At 43.8% G+C, this 23,126-nt stretch overlaps 1 protein-coding gene and 1 long non-coding RNA gene across 4 annotated transcripts in view; both read right to left on the bottom strand.

The window, feature by feature from the left end:
- The window catches only part of CAMTA1 (calmodulin binding transcription activator 1), a 987,191-nt gene that overhangs the window by 868,817 nt on the left and 95,248 nt on the right, over nt 1-23,126 (bottom strand). The gene's annotated exons all lie outside the window — the stretch shown is intronic.
- Nucleotides 323-7,204, bottom strand: LOC123333691. The gene is made up of 2 exons (XR_006551140.1): nt 2,991-7,204; nt 323-1,345 (listed from the first exon to the last, which is right to left on the bottom strand). It is a non-coding gene; the product is annotated as an uncharacterized LOC123333691 (long non-coding RNA).

Raw genomic sequence — 23,126 nt, 5'->3', positions numbered from 1 at the left:
GAGAGTTCCTGAATCAAGCTGCAGTAACTCTCTCTCACCCTTCAAAACTTCTGGACCCCTCCCTGGAACCTGGGGGCAGGGGAGGCAGCAGCAGCTGAGGCTGGATGTTGGCTTGTCTTGACTCCTCCCAGCAAGCATCCCCAGAGGTCAGGGACTGTTCCCTCATCCATCCCAGAGCCCAGATGTCTGGCGATTCAGCAAATAGTTGCTGCTGCTGCTGCTGCTCAGGCCAGGATGGCCCATAACTCTTACTGTTTCACCAACTCAAGGACACACTGGAAACCACAGGCCGAATTTGTAAAAAGCAAACAAACAGCAAAGCAATAGAGCAGACAAATCAAAAATATTTAAATATTGAGGCCTAAAATTGACGTCTCTATTTCCTCTTCCCCCTGCCCCAGGGACCCTGACAGCGTACAGACAGCGCCAGCCCCCACCTCCTCGTGGGTCACCTCCGCTCCGCCTCTGTCACCTGCAGCGGCTCAGCCAGGGAGGTTTTCAACTTCGCTAAAATGCATATTTTGATTTACTGAAGAAACCTGCGCTGGCCCCAGGCAAATAATAACTGTGTGAGAATATTTCACAGAACACCTTCCTCCCCCACTCCCTTTAGGGAGAAGACTGCCGTGCTCAAAAACCAGGGGGAGGGAAAATGAAATAAAAAATACATCGAAGTAATGGCCACTAAGTGGGGAGGGGAAGCAGATTTCTGAGCCAACTTCCAAACTCCTGTGGCTCTGGTGTGCCTTTGAGACAATCTCACTCTGCCTTCTGTTGCTTAAATAGTAATTATTAAAGGCATCAGTGAAAAATGCCCGCTCCAGCGGGGCCACATCCCTGACTGTCCTTCCTTGCCGTGTCAGTGGAGTAGAAGCTAGCTACAATAGAGTCCTTTCTCTGGCTCCAAGTTCCACTTCATTTAAGGCCAGAAGAGGGACCACAGCCCACCCAAAGCCCTCCCAGGAGCGAGGAAGGAGCAGACATGACTGTTCTTGGCGTGGAAGACAATTCCTCTGTAAGGAGATCAGACTTCCCATCTCCTGTGGGAAGACTCCAGGAAGGGCGTGGGTTTCTCCCCAGTCTCCTTCCCACCCCTCCTCTGGAAAAGCCTGGGAGAGTTGGATTGCCAGGACCACTTGGACATGACATAAACAGGCAATCCCTCTTCTTAGCATCGACGCTGGAAGGCATCCATATCCCAGAGTGGTCCTTCCTGTTCGTCCAAAGAGATGGTGGATGAGTCCAAGGGCTCACGCCCCAGAGCAGGTGAGGGGCTCCCGCGGCCAGAGCGCAGACACTCGGGTGGGACTTGCAACACCAGGTCCATCTGCATCCCTTGAGGTGCCTGGAGGAGCAGGGAATGTGGAAGCATAGAGCCCTTCCTGAAGGGGAAGGTGGGTGCTCCCACCAGGCAACGATGCAGTTCCATAACCCTGCATGAGCGTCTCTGTGTACGAGACCCTGTGTCTGGGCCCAGAACACACGAGTGAGAAATTCAGGTGCTATCCTCAACATGTGCAGACAGACACACTCACAGATTACTAACAAAAAACACATCAAGCCCCAAACAAACCTGAAGCTGGGAACAATCCATTCCACCAGGGGACGAGGACAACACGGGAGGAAAACTGGAACTGAAACTTACAGGTTCTCCCATCACCCAGGTGCAGACAGGGTGGGCAATATGCAGACCAAGGGCTTCAGGGTCATTCTAAGGAACTGGGGCTTTACCCTGAAGACTGGGGGTGACTGAAGGCAGAAGTGGGTTGTAGAGAAAGTGGGTGCAAAGCAGGGAGACCCAGGAACAGGTCAAGGGGTCATGGGGGCCCACTCTGGGGCAATGGTGGAAGAGACGGAGAAGACAGAAATGGGGGAGGGATATGGAAAGACCGGCAGAAGCTCCAGGTTTTCATCCACTGACTCCAGGGGGCACCCAAGGCACCAAGGAGCGGTAGGCCTGGACCACTGGTCTTGTAACCAGAAGTAGAACCAGAGGACACCACAGCTTGGGGTGAGGAGCTTGGTTTGGACAGTGAGTATGAAGAGTTCAGTACACAACATGAAATACAGACTTGAAACTCAGGAAAGGCAGGGCTTGAAGATACAGATGTGGTGTCATGAGCGTACACATGGAAACTGAAGCCATTGGAAAAAAAGTTTATTTCAAGCCAGAGTCCTCTCACAAGAGAAAATAGGGCCAAGGACACACACAGAGGCCCTGGAATCTCCAAGGAGAGGCAGGAAGAAAGGCAGGGTCTGCACAGTGAGCAGCAGAGAGAACGGTGCCCCAGACCAAGGAAGAGGAGGTTTTCCTTTGAGACAGAAAAGGATAATTAACATCAACAATTGCTGCAGAGAAGCCAGAAGGATGAGGGCTGGAAACTGGCTGTGGGATTTGGTCACGAAGCGTTCTCAGTGAATCCTAAAATGAGAAGGTTCCAGGGAGTGGGTGGGGAGGCAGAGCCCGACTTCTACGGTCAAGGAGAAGATGGGAGGGGAAGTGGAAAGACAGAACTGCAGCAGGAAAGGTTTGAGAGAATCCTTACACAGAGTGAGAATGATAGCACATTTGTGAGTAGTGGGGACAGAGCATTCAGAGTAGGTACCGAGATATCTTACTAGCCTCTGCTCAGAAGAGAAGCGTGAACTGCAGGTAACTCGGGAATTGTCCCAGAGTGGTGATGGCTGAAGCCACACCCACGGACTACATGCCTCATGGAGAACGAAAGGAAAGACAAAAGCAAGGACCCTGATGCTTAAGAGGAGCTGGGCAAGAGCTTCTATTCCAATTCCCATCCCCCACACCCAGCTCAATCCATAAGGCTGGAATTCCAGCCACATTTGCTTCTAGAAGGGGTTCCCCAATGATTAAGGCACATGGGAAATCTTCATGTTTTTTGTTCTTTGCAACACTGAGGCTCTATAAATGGTAAACGGGTAAATAAAGGCAGATCCTATAGGACCCAGGGTCAAAACCACAGGTTACTTACCTCTCCTCTTGATGGCCTGAAGCTTTCAGCCATGTGAAATCAATCAATCAGAAGTTGAGCCTTCCCTCGTAACTCCAGTAGAATACTGGATAACATTAACAACATGTACCAAATAGAAACACATGGGTTATGCGAAAGGCACATCATGATAACCAAACAGAATGGCTAAAAAAAAATCAGGACTCAATAAAATGTTGAGTGAGCTCGTAAAATACTTTCACTAACATATAATTAACATACAATACAATGTACAGATCTTAATCTGTTCCACAAGTTTTAACAACTACCTGTGCTCAGGTGATCACAGCCCCAATCCGCATTTAGTTCTTTCTTCTCCATTACCCAGGAAGCTTCCCGGCTCTTCCCAGTAACTTCCCCTCCCTGCCCACTTAACCACCACAGACTGGTTTGTACTTCTTTTGTTTTCTAGATCCATCCAAATGGTTGTATCAGCAGTTCACTCTTCTTATAGCTCAGTGGTATACCGTTGTGATAATAATTTATTTACCCCATTTTCAGATGATGGATATGTGGGCTGTTTCCAGCCTGGGGCTTTATATAAACATTCCTCTGCAAGTCCTTTCATGAACGTGTATTTTCTTCTAAGTAGTGGAATTGCTGGATCACAGTGCAGATGTTCAGTTTCATAAAAAGTGCCAAACAAGTCTCCAAAGAGGTTGTTGTACCACTGAATGCTTGTAATAGTCCACAATCTCACCGATATTTGATGTTGGCGGTCTTTCTCATCTGAGCCATTCTAATAGGTGGTATCTCATGGTGATTTTAATCTGTATTCCCTGATGAGTGAGATGTCGAGCACCTTTCCACGCGTCTACTCTATTGCCCATTTGGGGATCTTGTGAAGTGCCTACACAAAGTGCATAGGTGTATACATTCTGACAGAGTTGTAGAACCACAACCATAATCAAAATATGTAGATTTCTGTCATCCCCCAAAGTTCCCATGTGCTTTTCTCAGCCAGCACCCCTCCATCTCCAACCCCCAGCAACCACTGATCTGTTTTATTTCTGAATAATTCTACTTTTTCCAGAATATCAGGTAGAACTATGTGGAAATAAAAGATTTCCTGTTGAGTCTGGCTTCTTCTCACTACAAAGAATGCTTGTGAGATCTGGCCATGTTGTATCAGTTTCTTTTTACTGCTGACAGTATTCCAAGGAAGATGGTGATTCATTCACCACTTGAATGAATGACATTTGGGTTTTCAGCTACTAGAAATCGCGAATAAAGCCACTGTTGACATAACTTCTCATTCTCTTGGGTAAATACCTAGCAGTGGGATTGCTGGGTCATACTGTAAGTACAGATTTAAGATTTTCTTAAACATTTTAAGGCGTCTATTCAAATCTCTTGCCCATTTTTAAACTGGGTTGTTTTCATTTTATTGAGTTTTAAGAGTTCTTCACACGTCCTGGATAGAAGTCCTGTATTAGACATATGCTTTGCAAAAGTTTCCTCCCAGTCTGTGGCTTGTCTTTCCACTGTCTTAACAGTATCTTTGGAAGAACAGAATTTTAAAATTTTGATGAAGTCTGAAATCCATTTTCTTTCTCTTGCAGATTGTGCTAAGAAATCTTTGCTTGTTCCAAAGTCACAAAAAAAATTTTTTTTTCTTCTGGAAACTTTCAAGTTTTAGAATCTAAACTTAGGCCTATAATCCGTTTTGAGTTCATTTTTATATATGGTCCAAGATAAGGGTTGAGGTTCATGTTTTTTGCATACAATGTCTCATTGTTCCATTATAATTTGTTGAAAACACCATCCTTTCTCCATTGAATTGCCTTTGCACCTTTGTCGAAATCAATTGACCACGTATGTGTGGGTCTATTTCTGGACTGTCTATTCTGTCCCATTGATCTGTGTGTCTATCCCTCTACAATACTACACTGTCTTGATTACAGGCGCTTTATAGGAAGTCTTGAAATCAGGCAATACAATCTTCTAACTTTGTTCTTTTCAAACTTGATTTGATTTTTCTAGCTCCTTTGTATTTCCATATAAACTTTATAATCAGCTTGTCTGAATTTTGACTGGGATGGCACAGAATTCATAAATCAATTTAAGGAAAAAAATGAATCTTAACAAAACTGAATCTCTCAATCCACAGTAGAGCCCACCATTTACGTAAATCTCTCATTTCTCTCAGCAATGTTTTGTAGTTTTCAGTGGAGAAGTCTTACACTCATTTACTCAGTTTTATTCTAAGGTGTTTGATGTTTTTGAAACTACTGTAAATGGTACTGATTAAATTTCTTCCTTCTCCCCTTAATATATAAAAATACAATTGACTTTGTATCCTGCAGCCTTGTTGAATCCACTCATTCCTTCTTGTGGCACAAATACATATATTCCCCAGGATTTTTCATAGTCATGTTGTTTGCAAATACAGGTTACATTCTGGAGTTAGATTACTTTGTCTGAAACTACAAAGGATAGGTGCTTTTCAATGATTGGAAAGTGTTCAAAATTTCATTAAAAAAAAACAAAAGCCTTGGAGAAATTTCACTTAATTTGTGATGGCAAATTTTTATCTCTGAGCTTTATTTCCTTCTCTTGCTAGATTAACGTCCTCTTACAAGTGAGGTGGGAAGGCTGTGTGGCTATGTGGCAGGGGGATGCCATCATTGGGGAGTTTAGGCATTCCTTCCAGACATCACCTCATTCCCCAGTGTGGTATCAATGCCAGCAACAAGCCTGGAGAACACCCGCAGCCCAGGAATAAAGCAGAGGTCTCAGTGCATCTCCACCCTCTATTACCCTCTATTAAATGTTGGATTTCACATGTGATTTTTCAAAGAGCTCTGGGGAGTGGGGCTGTTAATGGCCTTTTTCCACCAGCACACGAGGCACATAATAAGGTCTCGATGACAAGTAACCAGCAATCCAATGATAACAAACACATAGCAGAGTTTGAAATGTAAAAACTGGGACTTCCCTGGTGGACCAGTGGTTAAGACTCCACGCTTTCACTGCAGGGGGCATGGATTCAATCCCTGATCAAGGAACTACGATCTCACATGCTGCTCGGTGTGACCAAAAATTAAAATAAAAAAAAAAGAAATGTAATACCTTGAACAAGGAGGCAGCATCAAGTTTACCAAGTTTATGGCTCAACTGCTCAAGTCCACAGAAACAAGGAGCAGATCAACTGATGAAAAACTTGACAAAGGATTGTATTTTAAATGTATTTCTGCCACTGTCTGATTTTTTTCTGTCCTGCATCCTTATATAATTTGACTAAAGTCCTCAGATAGATCTGTGGTGTCAACACTAGGATCTGTCTGAAGTTAATTATTGTCTCCATCACAAAAGTCAAGTAATTATTTATCAAGCTACTGTTTTTGCCCAATCGTCTCAGGCATGATGTCTTTATTATGAGGTGGTGAGACTATGTATGTGTGTGCGCTTCTGTGTTACGCATATAATTTTTAACACAGGAATAACTCTAGAGCACTCCGCTGCCATTCTATCAAATGCAAGGCAAGTGATTGCCGAGTTCCCAATTATGTTCAACCTTAAATCACACTGTTTGGTCTGGTTGTATATCCAGCCCTACAGGGAGCTGTGCAAAGGCATATATTTGGCAAGCTTTCAAACCACGGCTACAAAACATGCGCTGAAGAAAATGATTCAAAATATTAAGAAAGCAGTCATTTATTTTAGAAAGCCTGTTCACGTGAGACAATAAGCTGCTTCCCAGAATAGGCTCCATCCATCAGGAAAACGCTATGAGCCAGCACACACTGGCTGGAGCCTGTCTCTCAGCCGCCACACGGCCGTGATTATGATACATCATCTACGGCGCATCCAAGGTGGATAAGCGGCTGGCCACACTTCCATGATGGTGGCCGAGCTGTCAAGGATGGCAAACCCTCCCCTACCCTGGAGAAGCACCCCAGGCACAGATAACCCCATGGACCCTAGAAACCTACCTGATTTTCCCTATGGATCCTCATGGGAGCATGAACTACTTCATTGAAAAATAATACTTCAAACAAAACAAACCAGGGGCTCCATGGCAACCATACCTGTTATCAACCAGGCAGTCTGCTACATGATAAAAGGTTAATAATGTCCATCTGGTCAAAGCTATGATTTTTCCAGTAGTCACATATGGCTGTGAGAGTTGGACCATAAGGAAGGCAGAGCACCAAAGAATTGATGCTTTTGAACTGTAGTGCTGGAGAAGACTCTTGAGAGTCCCTTAGACTGCAAGGAGATCAAACCAGTCAATCCTGAAGGAAATCAACTCTGAATATCCACCGGAAGGACGGATGCTGAAGCTGAAGTTCCAATATTTTGGCCACCTGATGCAAAGAGCCAACTCACTGGAAAAGACCCTAATGCTGGGAAAGATTGAGGGCAGGAGGAGAAGGGGGCAACAGAGGATGAGATGGTTGGATGGCATCACTGACTCAATGGACATGAGTTTGAGCAAACTCCAGGAGCTGGCAAAGGACAGGGAAGCCTGGCATGCTGCAGTCCATGGGGTCACAAAGAGTGGGACACAACTTAATGACTGAACAACAACAATGTCCTTCTAGGGATCAGGCTAGCTGGGCCATTAAGCTTGGACAACTGAAACAAGAGATTCTGTCTGAGATGAGACTCAAGAAAATCTCATTCCAGTGTCTTTCCTCAACACCCACTGGAAACTTGTACCACCTGAGGGGTCAACTGACAAGCCAATTCCATCCAGGATAACTGTTCCCAAGACCAGCCTGTTCTCTCACCATCTATGAGCTTTAACTTATCTGCCAGAAAGAATTTGTATCTTCTCCTTCCATCACTCCAACCTGAGGAATGGGCAACAGATGAATCTTGTAAAGTATGGATAATAATCGTGTGTGTGTGTGTGTGTGTGTATGCACGCGTGCTCACATGTCCAACTCTTTGTGACCCCATGGACTGCAGCCTGCCAGGCTCCTCTGTCCATGGAATTCTCCAGGCAAGAATATTGGAATGGGTTGCCATTCCCTACTCCAGGGAATCTTCCTGACCCAGGGATCAAAACTGTGTCTCTTTTGTCTCCTGTATTGGCGGGCGGATTCTTTACCACTAGCACCACCTGGGTAACAATTAGTTTTCTCTAAATCAGGACACACTAAAATTTAACAAATACTTAAGTTTCTCAACCAACTTAAGGAAGTGTTTAATAAGCCAACCCCAGCACCAAGACAAGGAATACAAAACTGCATTTTATTAGCTAAACCACTGGAATCTCAACTCCCCTAAGGCAATGACTTCGAATCTATGGGGTTTTTCTGATACCACCAAACACATCTGCAATGAGGAGGAGAGTTATGTACTGATGGGACAGCCAGGAATTTCTGCAAATATCTAAGATAGGACTTACTAGAAAAGGACAACCATGCAGCTTGTGAGCTGGAAATCATTTAGGATCTTTTAAGGGTAAGAAAGAAAAAATGAACAATCATAAATAAATGAGTGGCTTTCCTTGCTAATACCCAAAGCCAGTGAAATGCAACCAGTGTGTCTGTCCAGGGGCCAACCTCACTTTTTTAAGCTGGATTAAGGGGCCCCATTTCATTTTCAAGCAATTAAATAACAAGGTCCACAGACACTAAATGTGTGTCAAGCACTTTGTCAAGTGTACCGTAAACACTTATTTTTTAATAACCCACAAGGGAAAGTCACGGCCCTTCATATACTTAATGAGATTACTGACCACTAATGGGAAGTATGTATGGCACCACGTTTAGCATATTCAGTTGACTAAACCAGCAAGTTAATTTCAAAAGCAATCAACCAAAGCGTCAAATTAGGAGAGTGAGACAGTTCAGGGGGATGATGCAGTGGATGGTTTCCAACATTTGTTATCAGAGAAGAGTGGCTCCAGTAGAGACAGCCTTACTAAGTATTCAGTAACTAGGAAACCAATGATGGAGAGGCACTCCCAATGTTTCTCCCTGCTACTAGCAGACCCCAAACACACGCTAGCCCACCAGCAACTCATCATGGGAACACTGCCTGCTGTGTCACCCACTTCTTACAAAGGAGACCCTCCATAAACTGGTCAAAACCCATCTTCCAGCCCAACCTACCCAGCTTCATCTCATATCCCTCAATCCTGCATAGGTGGGCCGTTCCTCAGCTCTGCCTGCCTGCATCCTGCTTGAACCTGTTCTCCATCCAGGCAAGGGAGACCAGGCATCCAGTACCTGGACTTGGGTGGTATCAGGCTCCTTCACATAGAGACGGGAGAGGCTGTCTTCAATCAATTCTGATGAGCTGATGCACAAAAACAACTCAACCCCTCCTGCTCCAGGGCTTTATCCATTGGTTTTGATTCGAAAGGCCCATGTCGCCATATACTAACTGACAAGTTACTGTTTTTACTCATACAACCCAACCACCGTAACAATGTGCTGATAAAGACAGCAACGCTCATGGGAAACTGCACGGGGATGCTTCTGCCTAATTAGCAGACGGGTCTCCCGGGTTCTACAACCACTCCCCGACTAGCACGTTGGAGACCAAAGTAAATGCTTCAACTGACAGCGGGAAGTGGCATCATATGCTTGAGACGCGGTGAGTTGGAAATATAAGTCTTTTCTCCCTAAGGAAGCTGAACGTGAAAGGTTCAATGAACTACTTCCAGGAACCATCACCAACTTTCTAGGTATCAGCAGACTTTCCACATTTTCCTCCTAAATTTCTGAGATGTCAACAGAAGGAAACCCCAGGAACCAAAAAGAAAGTACCCACCAAAGTTCAGATTTCTGCAAATACAGTATCTTAGCAGATTTGTCCCCTCATCCCAGAATGAACACTGAACACTGCAAACTTCCCTCACACTCATGAGGAAGATGCTATAGAAATCACAAAAAATGAGCCTGTCTCTCAAGCTGCTCATGAGTGAGTCAGGGAGGCAGTGCTGTCCTGTCCCATGGCCAGCGAGGAGGCCAAGCACCCCTGATGGGCTCTCACTGTGAGCCAAGAACACTGGCATCATTAACTTTTTGTGGGGGGGTTGGGAGGGGACCATGCTCACTCACATCCTTCTCAGGACACAAGCTGATGTTTAAGTATAGCCACTCTGTGAAGCCCACGATGTCAACTTCCAATGTCTAAAGACAAGATTTACAGCAGTATCTTTTCAATGGTACTTCAAGCCAACTGGGGACAAGGACTTTAGGACTGTCCTTCCAGGTGCCCAGTTATACCAGGTCAGAGTCCCCTAGTAACAGTGGTGATTTCCAGGGTTCCTCGCTTGCATCCAACTTTATCACTGATGATCTGTGAACTTACAGGCACTTCCAACTGAGCAGACAAGGGCCCTGTCCTAAGAGCCTGCATTCTAGTGGGGTAGGGAGGGGAGGAGAAAACATTTCGGACATTAACTATGCTATTAAAAATACACACACACACAAAACCTGCAGGATGACAGAATGAGGGGGGCTGTGCTAGACTGGGTTGTCCAGGGAGGGCCTCTCTGGGAGATGACATTTGAGTGACATCAAGAAGCCAGCATGGCAGGGGAAGGAGGGAAGGGCAGAAGCATGCTTGGTGCATTCTGGGTGCTGGAAGCATCAGCCGGCCCAGGAGGGCCAACGTCGGGAAGTGTAAGCCTGGCAGGACCAGACCTCACAGGCCAACCTCATGCCAAATTGATGGAAAGTCAGCTCAGGGTTCAAGCAAGCTAGTGACCTCCTCTTAATTATATTCTGAATAACTGACCCTGGCCCCGCCCAGGGAGACCAGGAGGCCACCTGGGAACATCCAGGTGGCGGACATCCAGGCAAAGAAAATGAGGGCCGCGGACTCAGGAGGCACCATGGAGATGTGGAACATGGAAGAGGTCCTGGAAGGGGAACTGAAGGACTTCCAGACAGAGTCCACATCTGGGGTTGGGGGAAAGGGCAGAATCAAGGACACTTCTGAGCTTCTGACTTGAAGCACTGCTGAACTTGGGTGTTGGCCCTCATCTTCACTGTCACAAGTATCTCCAGGCTCTTTCCACCGACGGTGAACTTCAACCCGCACCAGCCACCTTTTGACAGTTTACAGAGGTCACTGCACTTGCTCCAAAACTGCAAGGCAGCCTCAGGAACTAATACTCGCAATCTGCTCCAAGATGAAAGGTAAGGAAGTTCCAGCCTAAAGGAGAGTCAACAGAGTCCAAAGAAGGTACCTGAGCTACTCACCCTCCTCCACCCACAACATTGCCCCCTCGACTGAACTATTTCCTGGCACTGCCCAGGCCCTCCACACAAGGAGCGGCTCTCAGAGGGTTTTCAGCTTCCTTTAACCAGGCTTTTTTTTTTTCTCATTTGGCTCACATATTGTTATTTTATCTTCAATTTTTCACCTGAGCTGCATGGCATGTGGAATCTTAGTTCCCCAACCAGTGATCAAACCTGGGCCCTCTGTACTGGAAGCACAGTCTTAACCACTGGACTGCCAGGGAAGTCCCCTAACCAGGCTTTATAAAAAACAGATACTTTTTCTCCCTTAAGTTTGTCACCATTTAAAATGCTGTGCTGGTTAGCGGTAATTATGTAAATGCAAGCAGCCATGTCTATTTTTAAAGGGGAACCCCATTTTGCATTCTTACATCCTAAAATGTTTTAAATAGCTAGTCCAGCGATGTTTTCACTTTATTCAAACTGTTTGTGTGGACTTAAATACAGGTTCAGCAGAAACCAAAGCGAGTCACACGTTTGCTTTCTATTAAACATCTAAATCAGAAGATTAAAAACCTATTTTACATTTAACAGAAAAAAGCCGTCAAATCAGCACAGCAACAGTCTCACAGTATTTCCTGACGAGCACGGCTGTGGTCTGAGAGGTAATCAATTTTGGAAGGGAGGGCTGGGTTTCTTTAAACTCTTCAAAAAGGGAAAAATACATCTGAGCAAACCTTTAATTATAGTATCTTCCAAAGAACTTACAAAGCCTTTATTCTTTCCAAACCTAATGCTTTTTAAAGGCAAGTCTTGCCCCTTAATTCCACATGAAATATTCAGTCTAGCATAATTAAATTTTATTCCATGCTATTTTTGTTGGGTTCACAGAAATAGAGGGTGGTAGCATCTTTAAAACAAACTTGCTAGCAACTTCACTTTTGCAGGGAATGGTCGGTTCTCAAAACTGAACTTAAAATGCAAATTCCACTCCAAAGGCATATTTCAGTCCAGCACAGATGGGTGGGTTGACGCATTCAACCTGCAAAGAAATCACTGGCCCCTCCTCTCCTCCACTCACTAAACTGTACTTGCCACAAGGTACCTCTGAACATAGATCTTATTTTTCAACATGTAAATACTGGGGCCTAGTTTAATTTTTCATGTGAATCTATCTGGTAGGTAAAGAAAGCAGAAAGGAAAAAGGGAAAGAAGTACCCATCCATGGCTGAAAGCCATGTATAATCTGAATTAATATTTGGGTAACTACACCATTTGTGGGGAGTCAGCTTGATGTTTCTGCATATTATTCTTATTAGCTTAACCAAAATCTTAATCGCTTTTCCAATCAGTGTCAGTAAGCTACATGTGAACACAGAACACCTCTCTCTCAAACTGGTGACCCAGATCACAGAACTCAAAAAAAAAAAGAAGTGGTAATACATTTCTTGAGTGATTCACAGCCAACTTCACCAGCCACAGGAAGCCAAGAACCCCATCTTGTCTGACCTCCCCGGCATCAGTCCCATAGGAGGCCCTCTGATGAACAGAGCCCTGTTGTAACGTGCATCTCCCCTACAAATGTGCATGGGAAACACAAACGCTCATTTTCCATTTTGCACTCGTATCAATAGGGACCGTCTCAGATCAACGGTGACCCAACCTCTGTCCAGCCAGACGGTCCCATTTGTTTTATAACTTCCTAAAAGGCACCAAACCTGAAGAGGGCAACCAAAACAACGACAACAAAGATTTTTTTGTTAAGTGACATCTGATATTGCTGTAAGGCAGCACCTTGCCCAGCTGGTGCTAGGGGCCATCAGAAAGACCACCAAGGACGTACCCCAGATGCTGTTTCAGTTCAGAGCTGCCAGGCTAGAACCAGGCAAATACTCAGATGCTTTGTCAGCATTAAAAAAAAAAAAAATTGTTCTTTAATGAGACTGTTAGAACTTTAAAATATTAAAATGCATCTTAAATTTTTTTAATTAAAAAATAAAATATATCTTAATTCTTGACTTTGGCTTTATGGGTTCATCTATGATATTGATTTTATTTTTTTGGCTGCACCAGGTCTTAGCTGTGTCATGCAGTATGCGAACTCTCAATGTGGCATGTGGGATCTAGTTCCCTGACCAGGAACTGAATCTGGGCCCCTGCACTAGGAATGCAGAGTCTTAGCCACTGGACCAGCAGGAAATTCCCTATGTCATTGATTTTAAAAACAACCACACACCAAACTCAGCCAAGTGGTTGGTGAGAACTTAAGAGCCTGAGCAAAGCTGTCACTACAGCCACCGATGGGCTCCTCTGAACTCGGCTCCACAAGAGTTAAGTGAGCTGCAGAAAATGGAGAGGGAGCCAAAACTCAAACCAAACAAACAAATGTGACACAAAATTAAACTTTCATGCCACAGAAACAGGTATTCGAATGTAAAGCATCTACCTCAACTTATCTGCACAAGATTTCTTTGAGACTCATTTTTGTTTTCTGTTCAGACCTAATAAATGTTTAAATAAGACGTTCTGCTAGCTTTTCAAGAACCTGGCCCATTTATCACTTTTTCAAACTACAGCATCTTCTCGTTCTAACATCTCAGCGGCTCCTGCAGAAAAGATGCAGAGTTGCGGTGTCTCTGCAGCACAGGACGCCCCTCGGCAGAGGTTGCTGATTCACTGGGGCCTATGGAGGCTCAGCACCGCACACACCAGGGACCCCCGGGGGCGGAAATGGGGAGATTCTGTTAAATTGAGCCTGATGTTTCATAACACTCAGGAAGGGTCCAAGCTAAAACAAAATACATAAGCTGTCGATTATGTACTGAAAAATTGCTGTCCATATTAAAAGTATAAAAGTGATCACTGGGGTGAAGTTGGCCAAATTATTTTTTTCAATTAATTTTCATTGGAGGATAATTGCTCTACAATGTTGTGTTAGTTTCTGATGTACAACAAAGTGAGTCAGCTATACGTATACATATATCCCCTCTATTTTGGATTTCCTTCCCATTCAGGTCACCACAGAGCACTGAGTGGAGTTCTCTGAGCTATACAGAAGGTCCTCATTAGTTATCTATTTTATACATAGTGGTGTATATACATCGATCCCAATCTCCCATTCATCCCACTGCCCCCACTTTCCTCTCTTGGTGTCCATGCCTTTCTTCTCGGAGTCTGTGTCTCTATTTCTGCTCTGCAAATAAGATCATCTATACCATTTTTCTAGATCCCACATATATGCAGTAATATATGATATTTTTCTTTTTCTGACTTAGAAGTTAGCCAACTCAAATGGGAGGAAAGAAGCATTTCCACAACCACGTCCCTGCAGGAGTGCTGGGCAGACATAGGTGGAGGGCCCAGTCTATGTCTGCAGGGCCTCTCTACTAAACTTGGACTCCAACTCCTGCTATGTGACCTCAATCAGGGGGTGACAAAGCTCTCCCTGCCTCTCTCAGGATTGCTAAGAAACCAAATAATGTGCCTGTGGAATCATTTTCTTAAAACTTTAAAGGCACGTAAAATTTGAGTTGCTACTATTTTTTATTTATATCATAATGCTACTTATAGATTATTGATATATTAAAACTAGTCAGTGAACTTTTAACTGGGAAATCCTGCAAGTTTCTTTCTCTATTTCTGAATATTAGAAATATTTAGGGATCAGCAGTGGGAGGTCGGTAGTTGATACATACAGCTGATTCACTTCATTGTACAGCAGAAACTAACACAACATTGTAAAGCAATTATATTCCAATTTAAAAAAAAGAACCTCAAAAGAAAGAAAATGCATATGCTTCTACCTTGACTTAAATTGTGATGGCATGAGCAGCAGCTCTGAGATTGGCAAAAATGCCCAGTTGAAACAATGACATAAACTGCCTATGCTGTCTTTCCTTTGGTTGCATAGCTCATTAACTGCATAAACAGAGAAACTATTTAGGTGTTAAGATCCTGGAAAATCAAAGAAGGTTATTCTAATGTCAAATGGCCACAGACATGGACCAAGGTAAAAACAGAAAGGTGGGTTTGGAAGCAAATACCCCATCTACAGTGAAACTTGAGGTATTAAAGGCAATCATTTTGGCTTTAGGAAAGCACTAAGTTGGCATGTAAAGCCAAATCTGATCAAAGTCCCCAGGGATTATACATGAAAAGTCACCAGGAAACCCCACAGTATACAAGTGAGGCCTGAAGCAAAAACTAGGGAAGGAGTATATGACAACTTGGTACCATTTTTGCAATTTTGCTAGAATATAAAATTATTCCAAAATGAAAAGTTCTATTGTCAAAGTGACCTTTTAAATTTAAAAAGGGAGAGAGAAACTTACTTTTGAGGAAGAAAAGGAAACTTACATATTTAATACACTCTGTGCAGTTCAGTTCAAGGCTTTTTCAGGTATCAACTCATTTCAACCTCACAACCATACCTTGACACAGCTCAGAATCAACAGCAGCAGCCCCACCTCACAGCGAAAGAAACTCGTAAAAAAACGATTTCCCCAGGAGATCCCACAGCTTTTCAGAGGTGGAGGTGGGACGCAGTTCCTGGCCTGCCTGATCACAAAGCCCAAAGCATAACCTAGTCTGGCCAAGGGATGTAAGTGGGAAAGGTGGGGCTGCCCTCTAGGGAAGATGATGGGACACGGACATCCACCTGATACCAATACCCTAGCTGTTGCTCAGTTGCTCAGTCTCATCCAATCTGCGACACTATGGACTGTGGGGCACCAGGATTCCCTGGCCTTCACCATCTCCCAGAGTTTGCTCAAACTCATGTCCACTGTGTCATCAGCTGTGCAGTGAGTCACCCAGAGACCATCACTCTAGGAGGAGATCTGGGCCCCTCTTTGAACAAGCAAGTTAAGAGATGTGTCTAAAAACGGATGTCCTGGTGCCCCGTGGAAAATCTTAATCCTGGTATACTTTCTTACAATAAGTTCACTCGACAATGCTTTCCCCCAGAAATCATCCCACAAGCTAATAAGCTTCTAAAGAAGGCTCCCTGGAAGACTGTTTCTAGTGAACTCAGGGCCACAGCTCCATGGAGTAGGATACTGACCAGCACGTAAAAAGTACAGAGTGACAGGTGGGCATAAACCAACCACCGTGCAACTTTTCGAAACACACCGAAAAGAAAAGCTCAGAGAAAAACAGTGATAAGGTGGCTCCTCTTGAGAAAAGCCATCTGAAGGCTGATGGGTCAGCCCTCTCTGCCTGGCATTCTGCGTGCCACCAGAGGGCACTAACTCATGTCATCGCTCTGGAAATCCTCAGGTCACACACTGAACTGCAGGAAGGTTGAATGAAAGCTAGACTTCAAATCAATGAAAGGATAAATCTGACAGGGCCTTTAAGTACTTGGTGGCCATAAATTTCAATTTAATTCCATAAAACTTAGAAGTGCACAGATGATGTGCAGAGTATGCTAAAAAACAGAAAGCTAATTGATGCTTCAGATTTATGAAAATAAAGGATTTCAAAATAACGCTAAGAAATACACATTTGCTTCTGCATCTTTTGTCACTGGGGTCGTCATTTGGAAAACACACCCCAGCAGCTCCAACATGTGTATACAAAGCAGCACAAAGAAAAACACTTTCAGCTACTTCGTTACTTTAAAAAGCCACTCTTCACTGAATTACAAATGGACATTTACCATAATAAAATTATAGTACAGTTTATTATGCATGATTAAAACATGATTTAATCTTTTGTACTAAAACCCCTGTAAGAATAAATAGCGAACATTTACCGGCGCTCATTATGCCCTAGGTTGCTATTCTGAGCACATTACACTTATTTAATACTCACAACGTCCCTCTGAGAGGCTGTAAAATTCTATTTTAGTAAAAAGTTCAACCTTGCATTTCTTGAAGGCAATCAGGAATTTTTCTTTACATCTGTGTCTACCATCAATGATTTATTTGTCCACAAGACTGTAAATGCAGATCTGTGAGTTCTGCCTCATTAACTCCCTTCTGTAATTATTTCTTCACCCCAGAATTCATACTTCTTATGCTTCCATGGGACAGTAACATTACATAATCAAAAGGGTTCAGCAAAAAGTTTAATGAAAAATGCATTTATGCCCTGAAACAGACTTTTGGGGTCTTTTTGCTTTGTGGTACATTAAAAAAAAAAAAATCTAGCCTTGGCTTTTTACACTTAATTTAAGAGAAACTGAAACATATTTAGTTCTATTAGAAATGCTGGCTACTTCTCCATGTGACACAAAATTCAAGTTCATTTGGGCCTGCTTTCCCTGCTTTTAGTTGATTTCTTCAGTGTTCAATAAATAACCGGAGTTTAGACTGAAATAAACAAAACTGGACCAACTACCCCTGAAAAGAAGTTTCAGCTCTTTAAATAATTTGTCACAACTTGGGAGACACAAATAAACTCACCTTGAGATAAAGGCCCACATCACAGGGTACTGTCTCCTTGGTTTTGTTTTTGTTCTTTGTATTTAAAAAAAAAGAAAAGAAAGAAAAAGAGAAAAAACACACAACCTCCTCAAAGAACAACATCTTCAGGAACAGTATCAGTATTCTAGTCTATGCCAACATTCAAAGAATAAAGACGGAGCACATGTCACACTCATGAAGGTAATCTGGAACAGAAGGGCCCTGTTACTATCACCTAAACAAATGCCTCCCAGTTCCCTCTGCATCTCTGTTAATGTCCATTTGATTTACAAAATATTTTGGCTTATCTTTTTTATTTGATGCCAAGTTTTATTAAGTTATTAAATATCAAGAAAAAATTTTCATTTCTATTTTCAACCTCCCTACTTGTGTTTTGTGATGCTTCTTTCCAGCCTCTCATCAGATATCTTGATGGTAAAATATCCCAGAGACATGACTTACGTATTTCCTACATCTATGTCTTCTACATCTTCATCAGGAGGCACGGACATTGTAACACGTAGAAAGTTTTATTATAATCTTGACTCTGAGGCCTGATATGTACCCTCTACCAGTCCGACAGTCATTTCAATTACAATGAAGTTTTTCTATTCCTCCCCCCAAACTTCACTGCTTTGTCATTCTGAGAAGTCATGTAAAAGAGGTATATTAAAAGAAAATGTTCCGGAAGGATGAGATGCCCACTCCCCCACTGGGCAGCATGTACTCAGACCCACTGTAGGTTCTGTCCTGGGCTCTGGGGACACTGGGTGCACATCAGAGGCCTTGCCCTGCTCTCACGGAGCTTCCAATCTCCCGGGAGTCAGACAGGGGCCAACAAACAGATCATTGCTCTTACATAAAAGGCAGCTCCCTAAGGGGACCGACAGTGGGATGTGGGTGTACAGGTGGTAACACAGGCCTCTGTGACCAGATGACACATGGACAGAGACTCCCTCTCCCTGAGCTAGGTCAGGCCGGAGATCTCTTTCATAACTCTGAATGAAGCAAGACTGGTCGCTTTAATCTATTTCATTTTTAGTAACATTCAAATCAAATTAATGTCGGGTTTTGAGTACAATTAATTCACTAATAGAACTGTCTTGAAGCCAGACATGGCGCTGGCAGGATGGCCGCGCTCTCCCTACGAGTTCTGCCAGCTCTCACTCCAGCGGCAGCCCTCCCGGCTCCGGCTCTGTGGCTCCCTCTTCTCGCCGCGCCCATGCACAAGTGTGTGGTGAGAGACTGAAATAAATAAGTGTAAAGTGGGTCAAGACCGTCGCTTCTATTTCTGTTTTCAACTGAAGAAAATGTGCCCCATTTCCTGAGGCAGAGAGGAGAGAGTTGGGTAAAAGCAAACTGAAGTCTATACTAAACACTTACACATATACATATGTGTACACATATAAGTAACACACACTACTTACTATATACACAGATATTCCCACACGCCTGACTTATTTCCCTGTGGTAACTCAAAATTGGTTCTTTCCATAATCATGACAGTGTAACTTAAACTGGGTTGTAGGTTGTATCTTTAAGAGGCCACGAAATGTTTTTAAAGGGTCAAATTAAAAATTTAAGGTTTCAGAGATGATCAAGGTTCAGATTCAATTTACACTAATTTCAGGAGAATTTTTTACTGACTCGGCATATTCAGTAAACTACTTCGGTTTGTTTTGTTTTTTCCTAACAGAGCGTCCCAGGGGAGTCATTATGTACAATCAGCTCTCTAATTCAGATGAACGTGTCTAAGTACATATTGATACAGCACAACACAATGCTTCAAGAGGCTCCCCTGCTAGCGACTATTAGTTGAAGCACAAGACTAAAAAGGTGAACTTCTTAAATTGCATTCCCAGCACTTCCAATCGTCACTTCCTTGGCCAGATTCACAAGTTAGAAAAACTTTTTTAATTTCAAAGGATACTGAATGAGGCAAAGAACTAGCAGTTTCAAATTATGAAAGATCCTAGTGATAAGCTACATAGGTGGTTCCTGCAGTGTCCTCAAAACTACCCAAATGCACATGGATGCAGAAAGCAAGCCTTGAAAATCTGTTCTCCAGAAATCTACCTCTTCTTTACCTCCCCTTGCTCAAGTACCTTCGGGGGGAAGAGCCATCAAGTTAAGTGATCTGGGGTCAAACACTGAACACTGTGCTTATGAGTCTTAATAGGGCAAGTTGGGAACACACAGTGTTGGGGAGAGAAGTAAAAAAGTTAATCACTCAGGCTCCTCTTCCATGGAATTCTCCAGAGAAGAACATTGGAGTAGGTAGCCATTCCGTTCTCCAGGGGATCTTCCCAACCCAGGGATTGAACCCAGGTCTCCCGTGTTGTAGGTGGATTCTTTACTGTCTGAGCCCCAGGGGAAGGAGGAGACGCTGCCTAATTTGTTTTTCAAACGTGGCAAGGACCCTCAGAGGGATGTGGAAGGCAATGCCCAGGAGTGAATCGAAAGGCTGTGCAGAAAGGGTGTGGAGAAGTGACCACTGGGCTGGCCTATCGGAGTGCCTGTCAGATTAAGCCGAAGTGGGGAGGAAGGGTAGAAAAAGAGACTGAGTGTGTGAAAGGACAAGTGTGTGGGGAAGGTGAGGATGGGGTGGTGAGATGTTGTTGGTGGAGGCACGTTGCACTTGATCATGAAGGGCTGTGGGGTCTGGTATTTTTCTACCTGAACCTACAGCTACAGGGCTTCCCAGGTAAAGAACCTGCTTATCAATGCAGGAGATGTGGGCTCCATCACTGGGTCAGGAAGATCCCCTGGGGGAGGAAATGGCAACCCACTCCAGTATCTTGCCTGGAGAATTCCATGGACCGAGGAGCCTGGCAGGCTATATACTCCATGGGGTCACAGAGAGTCAGACACTACTGAGCAACTAAATCACCACCACCACCTACATCTACAACCAGAGATGGGAGTGTCTCGTAAACGGATACTTCATTGGTAAAGGCAAACCCAGATGACAATGCACAGAACCATCCAGAGAGCCGGCCTGCATGTGGGTTCCTTGTCCCTTTACAAGGGAGGGACAAGTGCTTGCCCACATCAGGCCAAATATCTGCCCTGGTTAAGGTTCCACTGGCTTCACTGGTTAAAGCGTACATTTCTGAAGGAATAAATTACAAATTCAAATGTTACATTTTGGATTTTCTGAGGCAAGAATTACAGGAAGAGCATTAAAGGTGACCGGTATAAATTTTAAAAATGAACAAAAGTCCAAAAGCTCATCTTCATGGTCTCCTAGACACACTGACCTTTACTTTCAAAGAATCTAGAATTGTGTGTGTACCAAATTAAGTAATTACACTAATGATGCTTTTAAAAAGCTAGTCCTGTGGTTCTCTTACATAACTGTGTTATAATTTACAAATTCCATCATAAAATACTTCTTCCTTTGCTGGGATACATTCCAGTGTGTAAAGGAGTGACTTTCTAAGCAAAACACCACTTACTGAGCAGGAAAAACCTCAAGACAAACTGTAATTAAGCCATTAATGTTATTTTAATTTCTTGCTTAATTTCCAGCTCTTGGTATTCATTTCCCTATCAGATGGAAAATATTTTAATTAGAATAAAGACAGTTTAAGAAAACTTATGCAATGAGTAAGCTTTCATTATTACTAAATTGTGTCTATTGAGTCTTTTCTTTTGTATGAACGCAGTGGGCGAGAAGGCCATGATTTTTATATAAAGGTGCACAGTGAGGGACAAGGTGGATTCTCTGTGATGCTCAAGGGGTTCCTGAAGTTGGGACAGAGACTACTGGGGTAGACCCTGCTTTCTCACGACATCATCTCACAAGAAATCAACCACCAATGACTCCTTCAACACGAAGTCATCCAAGGATAAAGTTTCAGACACGAGGCTCTAGGTGAAAGTCACTCAGTCATGTCCAACTCTGCGATCCCATGGACTTGTAGATGTAGAGTCCATGGAATTCTCCAAGCCAGAATACTGGAATGGGTAGCCTTTCCCTTCTCCAGGGTATCTTCCCAACCCAGGGATCGAACCCAGGTCTCCTGCATTGCAGGCAGATTTTTAACCAGCTGAGCCACAAGGCTCAAGGTGGGCTCCGAAGGCAATGGCACCCTACTCCAGTACTCTTGCCTGGAAAATCCCATGCACGGAGGAGCCTGGAAGGCTGAAGTCCATGGGGTCGCTGAGGGTCAGACACGACTGAGCGACTTCCCTTTCACTTTTCACTTTCATGCATTGGAGAAGGAAATGGCAACCCACTCCAGTGTTCTTGCCTGGAGAATCCCAGGGACGGGGGAGCCTGGTGGGCTGCCGTCTATGGGGTGGCACAGAGTCGGACACGACTGAAGCAACTTAGCAGCAGCAGCAGCAGCAGCAGCAGAACTTTTGAGGATTTGGGCTTAATACAGAAAACAACAACAAGGGACAGAATCAGGGTATCCATTCACCTTTTTCCCTGGGGTTCATTACTGGTATGGGAAGGAGTAAGAACATGTGTGTAGCTGACGTGCTCTGTTCACCCTTTCAAAACAGTTCACTTTCCCTGGGTTACAATATGTTAAAAAGGAAGAACAGCTTTCTGACCTACAATCGATGTTTGTGCATGCGTGCTCAGTCGCTTCTGTCTTGTCCGACTCTTTGCAACCCCATGGACTGTAGCCTACTAGGCTCCTCTGTTCATGGGATTTCTCAGGCAAGAATACTGGAGTAGGTTACCAGTTCCTCCTCCAGGGGATCTTCCCAACCCAGGGATCAAACCCACATCTCCTGTGGCTCCTGCATTAGAAGGCGGATTCTTTACCACTGAGCCACCTGGGAAGTGAACACGCATGCACACATGCACTGCCCACAAAGGGTTAAAAAAAATAGCCTTCTGACCACCCATAAATGTTTATTAATTTTAAATACACACTGCAGAAGCTGACACCTACACACACACACACCCCCCACCATGGGCACACCTCATTTTACTGCACGTCACGATAATCTGGTTTTTTACAAACTGAGGGCTGGTGGCAGCCCTGGATCAAGCAAGTCTATTGGCACCATTTTTCCAACAGGATTTGCATACTTCACGTCTGTGTGTCATGTTTTGGTAATTTTTAAAATATTTCACTTTTTCATTATTATTCTATTTGTTATGATGATCTCTGATCAGAGATCTTTGATGTTACTCTTGCAAAAAGATTATGACTAGCTAGAAGGCTCAATGACAGTTAACATTTTTTGGGAAGAGTATGTTTTTAATTAAAGTACATACATTCACAAGACTCTGATGCTGGGAGGGACTGGGGGCAGGAGGAGAAGGGGACGACAGAAGATGAGATGGCTGGATGGCATCACCGACTCGATGGCCATGAGTTTGAGTGAACTCCAGGAGTTGGTGATGGACAGGGAGGCCTGGCGTGCTGCGATTCATGGGGTTGCAAGGAGTCGGACACGACTGAGCGACTGAACTGAACTGAACTGAACTAATACATTATTTTTAGACATAATGCTAGTATTCTACACTTAACGGACTATAGTGTAGTGTAAACATAACTTCTAAATGGACTGGGAAACCAAAAAAATCCATGTGA

The sequence above is a fragment of the Bubalus bubalis genome, chromosome 5 (assembly GCF_019923935.1).
Source record: "Bubalus bubalis isolate 160015118507 breed Murrah chromosome 5, NDDB_SH_1, whole genome shotgun sequence".
NCBI lineage: Eukaryota > Metazoa > Chordata > Mammalia > Artiodactyla > Bovidae > Bubalus > Bubalus bubalis.
Note: the sequence above shows the minus strand (reverse complement) of the source record. Positions and strands in the feature narration are given on the sequence as shown.